The 12,107-nt window shown below is 46.4% G+C and overlaps 1 protein-coding gene across 1 annotated transcript in view; it reads left to right on the top strand.

Annotated features, from left to right (window-relative positions):
* The window catches only part of LOC108160355, a 65,456-nt gene that overhangs the window by 32,141 nt on the left and 21,208 nt on the right, over positions 1–12,107 (top strand). The window lies entirely within an intron of this gene.

Raw genomic sequence — 12,107 nt, 5'->3', positions numbered from 1 at the left:
TTGGTTTTATCGTATCTTTAAAAATGTAGATGCCACAGATTTTTGTTCTTTGTGGGGGCGGAAGTGGGCGGGGCGAAGTTTTGAAATATTTTTGTAGCAGTGACATATCACAGAAGTCTGGATCCAAAACATCGTTGCTCTAGCTCTTATAGTCTTTGAGCACTAGGCGATGAAGGGGACGGACAGACGGACGGACGGACAGACGGACAGACGGACAGACAGACAGACAGACAGGGCTCAATCGACTCGGCTATTGATGCTGATCAAGAATATATATACTTTATGGGGTCGGAAACGATTCCTTCTGGACGTTACACACATCCACTTTTACCACAAATCTAATATACCCCAATACTCATTTTGAGTATCGGGTATAAAAAGCCCAAAACGGCCCAAAACCATGCCATGGCATGAGTTGGAGTTTTCTCCTGAAGGCCAAGCTTGTTGGCGAAGGCGAGGGGGTGGTGCAGGAGCTGGGGAACAGCGCCACACACAGCGCCAGCCACGCACAGTGACAGGCCCTGGCCCTACCCCTTGCCCTGTAACGCAGCCACTGGCACTGCCTTCCGCCTCTCGCTTCGTGGAAGAGTCGATGGCGACGGCTGCCGCTGCTGCTGCTGTTGGGAGATTAACTTTTTTCCATGCAAACACTGAAGGGGCAGGAAGAGAGGGGTGTGTGGGGTGTGTGGGGTGTGGCGGGGGTTGTGGGGGAGTGGTTGGCGGTGGGGGCACTTCGTTTTATGGATCGCTTGGTATTATAATGAACAGAGGTGTCGCTGGCTGTCTGGCTTGCTGGCCGTCCATGGTTGTGGCCAATGGGGGTAATCGAACAGATTCTAAATCTCAAATATCATCATTTATGGAGATCTCTATTTAAATATTCACATTACAACAATCATTACCCATCCAGTTCTGTTCCTTTTCCATATAGTAGTTGTGGAGATAATGTTTTTTATCCCCAATCGGCCGACTAATTATTTCGAATTAAATAAAACTCTGCGCAGAAATAAAATTACGATATGTTCTTTAATGCGTGACATCCAAATTGCAAGTGTGGCTTGCCTGCCCTTTACATTGCCGCTCCGATCGCTAAGCGCAGCTTCGCTCGGCCGACGTCGGTAGGCAGACGCAAAGCGTAGATGGCGAAGAGCGAGCTGGCAGAGAGCGTTTAGCAGGGCAAGCAAGCGCAAAGCTTTAACAAAAAAATGAGTGACATAGACATAAGTAACAAACAAAATAAGCGGCTGAGGGCCAAGAATGAGGTGCTATTTGGCAAGCAGCTAATCGGCTGGGTTCTGCTCCGAACATTCACCCCCCGTTGGAAGGCAAAGGCTTTCAACAGATCCATCCTGAAGGGGCAAAACCGCTATTTTTCCAACGGCCCTCTTGAAGATGCTTGCTTGGGCGCAGCTGGCGGCTACGCTGGGATGATCCTCGAACGCAGCAATCGGCGCTTCTTTACGAAGGCGGCTTGTCGTGATTACGTCTTGATCATCGGGAACGTCTGTAATTGCATAGAATGGCAGGAAATTTGGCAATGTAGAAATTGTTGAAAGTTGAATTTCATTTAGCGTGGATATGTGGTTTTTAATATATGGAAAAGTTCGCGCTGCAGTTCCTGATTCTCCGATCGCAGTTTTTCCACTTGCACCTGGCACTCGAGCAGCTGCTTCCTGCATTGCTGCTCTAAGTTTTGGTACTCCAGCGTTGTGGGTCGAAAATCGTCAATAGAGATGCACGAGGAATTTTCAAAAGCGGCTAAAGCTGCACGCTTATTCTCCGAGCTATCAATGCTTCCTGATACTATCCAACCAAGTTTTGTCTCCTGCAATGTTGGCAATTGGGCTGATGTCGAATCTGTCCGACGCACATTAAATCGAAGAACAAACCAGAACCTATCAACAGATCGATACGTTGGGGCTTGGAGAAATTAGGATCAGCTAGTTTTAGATTATTCGGCATTGGCCAATCCTTTGCGTCTACGCCGAAGTTAGGCTGCATTTCCGTAATTGAGTTGGTGACAATTGCAGCGAAGGAAGCTCGATAGCTTGTGTCCTGGGATTGTACAACTATATGTACAGACTTGCTCGAAGGTAGAATGGAATCTCCGATTCCAGAGATGTGAACATAAGACGAGCGATGATCCAACTGCAACTGATCAGCAAGTCTAGATGTTACAAAGTTTGCCTGTGATGCAGAATCCAAAATGGCACGACATGGGATAAGTGCTCCATAACGATCTGTTACATCGACGAGGGCAGTAGGTAGCAACACGTTCTGGCTAGGCTGAGATTTCTGGATCGAGGGGGGAGGGCTAGAACACCCGCTTGCTAGAAGCACAGTCGCGGCCTCTTGCTGGATCGATTCCTCGGCCGGTGAAGAGGAAGATGAAGCACCAGTTCCCGATGGAATGTGGAGTAGCGTGTGATGTTTGGCCTGGCAATGCCTGCAAAGTCCTGACCTGCACCTCTGCAATTCATGGCCTTTGTTGAGGCAGTTCAAACACAAGCGGCTCTTCTTTGCTTCTTTGTATCCTTCAAACGCAGAGAGATTCAGGAATGCCTGACATCTAGATATGTAATGCTCGGAGGAATTGCAATGGTTACATATGGGGTTAGGATGGTCGTTACTGGAGGTGATAAGGGTGACAGGTTTGTCTTCTCCCACCTGTTGACTAGGACTTGTTGCCATGGCTGATCCCAAATTCTCCAGCATCCGACATCTCGCTTCCAAAAATGAGGCCATGCTTGACCACCGAGGCAATCCTAACGTCGGCAAGTTCTCTTCCCATTTCTCCTTTGTTTTGTGGTCCAGTTTCGTGCCTATGATGAAGATCAGCAACCCATCCGAAATCTCCTGCGAGGTCGCCAAGGTCTGAAGTGCACGCAAGTGCGAATTGATTTTGTCGCTAAGCGCGCGCAAGCCGATAGCTGAGCCCTTCTCCACCCCTTGCAGCCCGAAAATAGCCTTGACCTGTGCCCGAAAATGTAACAGTTTATTATCGAATCGCAACATTAGTAAATTCAACGCCTTGTCGTAATTCTCCTCAGAAAGTTCCAAGGAACGAATCGTATCCAGCGCAGCACCATCTAGACATCCACGAAGATATTGGAATTTTTCGATGATTGGTATACGATGGTCTTTGTGCACCATTGTCGAGAACATCGAGTGGAATTCTGGCCAATCCATGTAGTTCCCACCGAATCGCGGAAGCTGCAACTCGGGCATTCGAGAACGGCCTATACTATTATAGGCGAACAACGACGAATTCCCCTCTAAAGTATGCCGAGCCGTTGAATTGGCAACATTTACCGTGCGAGCAGCCATCAACTCCCGCGACAGCCTGGACCTAACCTTGACATAAACATTCGAAAAGTCCAGCCGGGCATCATGGGCTAACTGCAGGAAATCCAGCCTTTCAAGGCTCGTTTGAGCGGCATCGAAATCCGCATTCATTCGCTCGATTTGCTCTAAGCGAGCTTGAAGTTCTGCCTCATCTAACTCGGCAAGCTCTTCCTTGGTAAGAAAGCGATCCATGGCCTTTAGTTGGCGCGCGATTGACTCGGCCTTGTGCTTGTATAAATCTACATCACTGGGCATTGCTGCGTTCGCGACATTGGTAGGCTCAGGTGCTGCCATGTTGAGGTTTTAAAAGAGTCTCTCAGCACGACCGAAAAAGACACCCTGTATACGTATAAACGTGGGAACCGAAAGCAACGGGATTACAGCTAATGCCTTTAGCTGTGCGGCTGTGCGAGCTGTCCGATTCCGCTTTGTACTCCGCTTGTGTGTATTAGTGAGTTCGCTGCACTGCCTACCGCACTGCACTGACCGAATTGTCGCGACAGAGAAATTAATAGCCAGCAATGCGTGTATGTAGGTGTATGTAAGTGTGTTTTAGCACCGAATTGTGCTTAACCGCCGAAAATTTGCTAGGGCTAACGAATGTCGATCGCGAATGATTATTAATTGACACTGCAACTCAGAGATCACGTCGGGGTCACCAAATTTTATGTGGAGCTAATGTTTTTTATCCCCAATCGGCCGACTAATTATTTCGAATTAAATAAAACTCGGCGCAGAAATAAAATTACGATATGTTCTTTAATGCGTGACATCCAAATTGCAAGTGTGGCTTGCCTGCCCTTTACATTGCCGCTCCGATCGCTAAGCGCAGCTTCGCTCGGCCGACGTCGGTAGGCAGACGCAAAGCGGAGATAGCGAAGAGCGAGCTGGCAGAGAGCGTTTAGCAGGGCAAGCAAGCGCAAAGCTTTAACAAACAAATGAGTGACATAGACATAAGTAACAAACAAAATAGGTGCTATTTGGCAAGCAGCTAATCGGCTGGGTTCTGCTCCGAACAAACTCAAAACATACGAACCTCTCAAACTAAAGGGTTGTGAAAATTTCTGCCACCTTCAATCTACTTCAATTGGTATTTTCTGGAATATAAAGACAACACTTTGGAAAAGAATTCGATAAATAACTATTACGCCCTCTAATTTTCATAAAAAGTTTTAAAAAGGTCAAAATGTCTGACAAAATATTTAATTCCACTAAACTGACCAAAAAGCGTCATAAAACTTTGTGGAATATTTTTGCCGAAATGCTATTAAATGCATTTTCATGAACTTAGCTCGATTTTTATGAATTTTCAAGGAATTAACTTTTTGTTGTTGATTTGCATACACTTTTTCTGAGGTTTTCCTGTGATTCCGTTTTTCCTGCTTGTTCTCTCAAGTTAGTAGGTGGTTTTTCTGTCTCCCATTTTGTTTTGGGAAACAGTAATTTTTATAGGATTTTTTTCTGCTACCGAAAAACTTGAAAGGGTCATACTTTGGACGTTCTCGGATGCAGGGTATATATAATTTCGTTATTTTTCTTTCTCCCTTGTCTCTTTCTATCAAAATCTCACACACACACACACAGAAGAACAGCCCACCAGCCCATCGGAGAGATGTCCTAAAAACTAAGAGATGTGACTGCCACATGAGGGTGCACAATTTTTTCCCTGTTGTCGAGATGACAACACTTTGCTATTGTGTGTTGGGCTGTCACTTTATATTCGCCCATTTTGCTGCCCCTAAGTCCTTTTTTCCGCATTCCCCGCCATGGCATGGTTTTGGGCCGTTTTGGGCTTTTTATACCCGATACTCAAAATGAGTATTGGGGTATATTAGATTTGTGGTAAAAGTGGATGTGTGTAACGTCCAGAAGGAATCGTTTCCGACCCCATAAAGTATATATATTCTTGATCAGCATCAATAGCCGAGTCGATTGAGCCCTGTCTGTCTGTCTGTCTGTCCGTCTGTCCGTCTGTCCGTCTGTCCGTCTGTCCGTCCCCTTCAGCGCCTAGTGCTCAAAGACTATAAGAGCTAGAGCAACGATGTTTTGGATCCAGACTTCTGTGATATGTCACTGCTACCAAAATATTTCAAAACTTCGCCCCGCCCACTTCCGCCCCCACAAAGGACGAAAATCTGTGGCATCCACATTTTTAAAGATACGATGACTATATGTTCTAGAATGTAAAATCTCAACCAGATCGTATAATTATTATAGCCAGAATCAAGAAATCAATTTCATTCTTTCTCGCTCTGTCTCTCTAACACACAGGTTTCATGGTCGGTTTTGCCAATTGCAAAATATGAGTTCAAGGATCTCAGAACCTATAAGAGCCAGAGCAACCAAATTTGGTATCCACACTCCTGTGATATCGGACCTTGACCGTTTCGTGTCCAAATTTCGCCACACCCCCTTCCGCCCCCGCAAAGGACGAAAATCTGGGGCATCCACAAATCTCAGAGACTATTAAGGCTAGAGTAACCAAATTTGGTATCCGCACTTCTGTTAGATCTCACTATAAAACGTATATCACAGAATTTCGCCCCACCCCCTTCCGCCCCCACAAAGGACGAAAATCTGTTCCATCCACAATATTGCGCATTCGAGAAAACTAAAAACGCAGAATCATAGATAATGACCATATCTATCAGATTGCTGACTCTGGATCAGATCGGATCATTTTTGTAGCCAAAAGGATTAAATCAACACGCTCAGACTAATTATCTGTCTCTCTCGCACGCACTCTTTGTCGTGTCGTTTAATATTAGCGGCGTCAGCCGGGGGAGAGCCATACTGACTTAGTATCGGGTATAACTGTAGAGTTGCGGTGTCCGCTGCAACTCACTACGTTCCCCCTCGTTATAACTAAAACCTTTGTATTGCCTGCGACAGCTACAGCCAGAGCTACATCCGCAACCCCAGCCCCAGTCCCATCCCCATCCTCAGCGACGGGAAACTGTGAACCCGAATCCATAATAGCTTAAGCTGTTGCCAACACCAACACCCGAGACACACACAGACACACCAACACACAAATGTATTTGTATCTGTGTGCAGGGAGAGAGAGCATTATCCCAAAACGAATTGACATCCCTTGGAAATTAATCCTTAATTCCATTCATTTCGTATAATCCCAGAGATATACTTTGATAAGCGTAATGCGAGGCCAGGACAGGGCTCAACGGCAGCGCGAACGGAACGGAGAGAGAGATGGAAAGACACGGAGGGGGGTGGTGGCGAGGCGGCAAGAGAGAGCGCACAGTGTGTGTGTGTATGTGAGTGCTGAAAGAGAGAAAGCGCCCAGAGCCACATGTTGCTATCCATTTGTGTGCGTGCCTCGGTGGCCGTATCTATATCTGCATCTGTGTGTCGGCGAGAATGTTTATGTGTGTATCCGTGTGTCATGCTTTGCATGGGGGCTCTCGCAGCTGAGTTTCGGTTTCGGTTTCAGTATCTTTCCAAACATGCTCGAAGAAGGTTTGTTACTCTGCTCTCTCTTGCGTCTCGAGTTTTCGCGTTCTCGGCTTCTTGTGTTTTGTGTGTTCCGCGCCGGATTCCGTTCTAGTATCTGTGTGTGTTTCTGTTTGGCCGTATTTATGCTTGATGGCCAGCAATCGGATTATGTTTGAGGATATGGATTATGTGTAGCATTGTGCATGAGTGGTGGAACAAGGGGGAGAGGGAGTGGGAAGCGGACAGTGCCTCTGAGTGAAGTGAATCCTTAAGCAACCATAACTCAAAGCAGTGCGTGTTGAATGGTGAATGATTATGAAGTAGAATTAGAAGGAGGAGGAGGAGTAGGAGGAGGAGAAGGAGCTGGGCTCCCTGAGTGACCTACACCAAAGTGGGAGGAAGTGGCAGGGACATGTTGCAGCACTCATACAGCAAATAATGCAACGAGTTGTGGCAGACGACCCCCCGAGTTCACTCCTCTTAACGCTCCGACAGCTGTCTCTGTGTGCGGCGTCTTGTTGAGTGTGGATGGGTCTGGTCTGGTCTGGGTGTGTTGTTGCAGACGGGATTTGCCACACCACGGTCAAGTGGCATTTGTCAACAAAGGCAGTAGCACACAAGCACATACACAGAAACAGATGCAAACTCACACTGTGGCAGCCACAGCCACACTCAAATGAACTTAAAAAGCAGAGCGAAAGCTTTTAAATCTGTTGCTTTCGTGCAGGCTAATCCCTATGAAGTTCACTAGATTCTGTTTTGTTGTTGCCCCAGTGGAGCAGCAGTGGCAGACACCAGCTCAGCACACACACACACACACACATACAGTAAGATATGGAGAGAGGGATTTCGAGGGAATGAGAGCCAAACTAAAGCTGGCAAGGGAGATGGCAGCAACAACAATGCATGGGGCGCTTTGGCACTTAAACCGAACTGAGCCGTCGGGGGGGTGGGCTCATCCTCGCGCGCCGAGTCTGCACCTCCCACACACCCACCCACCCACTGTCCCCGGTGTTATCTTAAGCCGCGCTCAAACACCACCTGCCCCCGCCGCCACCAACGACGGCAGCAGCAGCAGCAGGAGCAAGGACGAAGCTCTGAAAATAAAATAATGGCTGGGAAAGGATAAGTAAAAAACAGAGAAAGGACCCTTGACTATGGACTATGGACATGAGAGGATCATCTGCTTGAGTATGGCAATACCAATAGGAGGGTGCAGCGGAAGATTTGCATGAGTGCCTCACAATATGAATCCGCATGGATTGGGACTTTCCAGTTTTAATCTTTCAAAATCTTTTTCATTCGTCATCTAATAGAGGACTTGCCTCGAGCCTCAACTAATGATTGAAATTCTCCGATTAAATCGAGAGATTAAAATTCACCATCCTTTCAGGCATATTAGTGGCCGCTCTGCCTGCTGCTCTGAAATATCCAATTATTTAACCCTTAATGCTCTTTAAGCATTCTCGTTAACAATTTGATAATCTGTTTTGACTCAACAAAGAAAAACCTTAGTTCTGTCTGGGATTAAAGTTCGAAAACACACCAGTTTTCCATCCTTCTGGGAAAGTACGGAACTATCGATGGTGCCCGTACGATGCACATGGGTGGTTAGCAGCCGTTTCCCCCTTAGAGATTATACAAACTTTGGCTAATTTAATTATGTCATGTACTGTACGTTCATGGGCATTCCATCAATCCATTCCGATTCCCTTTGATGCATGCTAGCTGCAACATTTTTTCATTGACTCCACAGGCGGTTGTGTCTGTGTGTGTGTGGGCTGCAATCCTCGTAGATTTAACAGTAAAAGCCCCCACCGTCCTTTTATGATACATGCTTCACCAATACTCATGCAAATGTGCTGGACACACACAGATACAGGAAAGCACAGCAGCAGCAGAAAAAATGAACTCGCATTCCGCTGGCATTGGGCGAAATCGGAAAAAATTAGCAGTTAATCCCCTTAAATTGAATGCCGCAGATGGTGTTGCCTCTCCTCGTTGCTTTTGGATTTGTTGTAGTTGTAACTTCTGCGGATGGTGTTGGGTGCTGTGGGCTCGGTGCTGGTTGTTGGCGTTGGCTAGTGCGCTGATGTTGATGGCTGGGAGAGGCCGAAGAGTCGGTGGGGCAACCGGAAAGCAACAGGAACTGAGAATCGCTGTGAAGCGGATTGGGAAAAGCTAACGCTAACCCCACCAATGTTGGGGTATACAAAAAATAAATGTGTCTGTGTGTGTGAGTGAGTAAGTGTGTGTTTGTGTGTGTGGCAATTAGCCCAGAGTTGCCACATAATACGCGGGGATAAATGTTTAAGATTTTAAGTTGACTCTCAACAATTCCAACTAATCCCGGCCAGAGTTCAGAAATCTTCGGAGAGCGAGAACGAGAACGATAAAAGGCTTAAAAATAAGAGAGAAGAGGCATGGGCAGAGGCAGGGTTAGCGGCAGGGTAGGAGAATTATAATGGCACGAAGCAAATCCCCCTTCAAATTAAGCTCCTTGCCCTTCCATCCATTCCGCTCCCTGCCATGCCCTGCTCTGCCCTGACACTCCGTTCCTTTCCCTGCGAGCTGAGGCTGCGCTTAATGCAAATACAATGCTACGCGCTCACCGCAGCCGGATCAAATTTCATCCTCCTCCGGCATTGGCATCAGCATCGGCATCGGCTTCGGAACCGAATGAAACCCCCACATCCCTCCCAGGCATTCAGTGCCAGGCAGTCGCAGACAAAGCCCAAATGCCAAAATACCAATGCGATGTGCCGCAGCATCGTCGACATCCTTTCCGCCTCCTGAGTAGGACATCGTCGTCGTCACTGTCGTCGTCTGTGGGCCACTAATAAACCAAGGAGTTCACCCGGCACCCTGCCACCTTCTACCACTGAAAAGCCGTTTATCTGGCAGCTCCTTCAGCTCCGTCTCCCCAACCATCTCGAGGTCCAGGTTTATAGTCCCCCCCCCCCCCCCCCCCCCACTTCAACAGTTCATTGGCAGCGGATTAAGCCGCTGCGCACTCGCAGAGGCAGCAGCAGACACAAAAGACTGATTGGAGAGGAGAAGAGAACCCTTGCAGTTGGATCGATTTAAAATGATACGGGGCGAGAGGAATAATAAAACAAGTGAGGAGCGAGAGACGAGCGGCGAGGAGAAAAATCAGTTCAGGGTATTAATAAGGCCACGGAACGGAATGGTTGCTGCTGAAGGTGACTGTTTGGGTGAGGGTGGTCCGGGGTTGAAGGGTAATATGCATAAGCACCATTAACTTGTACTTTAAACTGTGGCAGGTGGTTGAGCTGGTGGCGGGGTTGTGTTGAATCGAAGGAGAAGGTACACAACACACTCTGTCGTGTGCATGAAACTTAATTCACTGCGAGCTTCTTCAAGCGGATTATATTAATCAATGCCGTGATATATACTCTTACATATACTGATATGTATATATAGATACATACATATATGTTCACCATTCCGCGCCTGTCTTCCGCTGCTTCCTCTTCCTCGTTCGCCTTCAATTCGGGTTTAAGCTGGCGACCACCAGGCGTATACGTATTGGGTTTCCTCTACAAAATAACCATCTTGAAATGGCTTACAGAACTAAGCCAAGAGAAAACGGGTGCATTTCTAATGAACAGAACAGTTGGGTGGGTTCAGGAAAGGCACAAAAAAATCGTTTGTTCAAAAAAAATTCATAGATTACATCAGAATATCAGATTGTATTATTTGTTGACAACTGTGGACAAGTGGGTGTGGCACGATATTGACCTGCCATTAGTGCGAATATCCCGCTTAGAGCATCTCAGACTCTGATCACCACTATCTCTATCTCAACTTCATTGAGTTTAATTGCGACAGTTCAAACGGATGCAAAGATTCTAATGAGAAACACATTAAAGTCACATTTAAATTCAAGTTTTGGAGTTGAGCCATTAATATTGTCATACTTATACACATGTATATGATGATATATGTTGATTTGCTATGAAAACATTCAGTTTAATATTTTTACTATAGATCAAATATTTGCATATTAATGGTACAATTTTCAGAAGTGAAAACACTTTCCTTTTACAATTTCCACTCTCGGTGCAACTCTATTGGTTTTTAATTCTAAGTGTAAATATTCGATTCTAAGCGCTTTATTCTCTGGTGTTATCTTGGAAAAACGAGGGTATCTGCAGTGCCCAACCTGCAGTCGTACGCTCTGTTTAAACTTTAAACCTTGTTCGAGTTCGTTTTTGCCTGCTTTAATTGAATCAATGGCAAAGATCGCATGTTGTGCTCCTTTTGCGTCAGCCAGAGTCAGAGCCAGATCCAGGCCAGAGAGACTTTGTTTGGCTTTAAGCAGGAAGATTTAAACGTAATGCTAGCCGACGCCGACCGAGCCTCTCGTCTGCATATTTATGTACGAGTATGAGTGTATGCCTATAATTCAGTCACACAGTCAAAGCGTCTTAAGCGCTAAGTAGAAGCAACGTAAATAAGTAATATTGATAACTAAAGTGATTAAGGTTGCCTTTGCCTTTGCTTTTGTCTGCCTCTGCATCGGCCTCTGTGTGTGGCAAAGTCTGCTGGAACCTGGAACCTGAGTAAGGCTCGAGCACACACCCCTCATGGGGCAGTGGGTGGCCCGACTGGCCAACATGCCGACATACCGACTCTTGGCCAATTCAAAATGATTGAAACAAATGCAGCCGATTCTGGTTCTCGCATGCTTTTTCAACATTTTCTTTGGGGGAGGGGCAGTCAATGACATTTTCTTATTATTTTCCACAATGCGGCTGTGATTAGGTTTGGTTCCAAGGTTTTCAGCTTGATTTTTGGCCAGAGCCAATGCCAGAGCCAATGCCAGAGCCAATGCCAGAGCCAATGACAGAGCCAGGGGAACGCTCGCCCCAAGTCTATCTCGTCTGGGGTTGTGTTTGCAGACATTATCGACATTTAAATCCCTTATTTGTGTCTGCTTCTTCGGCGTGTCCGTCCCTGCTCCTTCGCCCCTGTCAGAGCACTTGATAGAATTTGACAAATTGAAAATCCCTTTTGCGGCGAGTGTGCACACATGGCTGCCTTATCCTGCAGCTCATAATTTTAATCCTTTTTCACAAACATTTTTGTTTATTTGCATTCCTGGCATATTAGAGTGCTGCTCCGTGAAATTCATGCGGTTCTTTCCATCTCCGTTCAAAACAGCTTTCATTACATTCTTTACGCCTTAATTATTCACTTCTTTAACTCTATTTAATCCACGTTCGAAAGCTTCTTCAATGGCAATGGAAATGGCATTCCCACTTCAATAGCATAACTTTGCATTG

Source organism: Drosophila miranda (assembly GCF_003369915.1).
Source record: "Drosophila miranda strain MSH22 chromosome Y unlocalized genomic scaffold, D.miranda_PacBio2.1 Contig_Y2_pilon, whole genome shotgun sequence".
Classification (NCBI taxonomy): Eukaryota; Metazoa; Arthropoda; class Insecta; order Diptera; family Drosophilidae; genus Drosophila; species Drosophila miranda.
The sequence above is the reverse complement of the archived record's forward strand: the minus strand, read 5'-3'. Positions and strand labels throughout refer to the sequence as shown.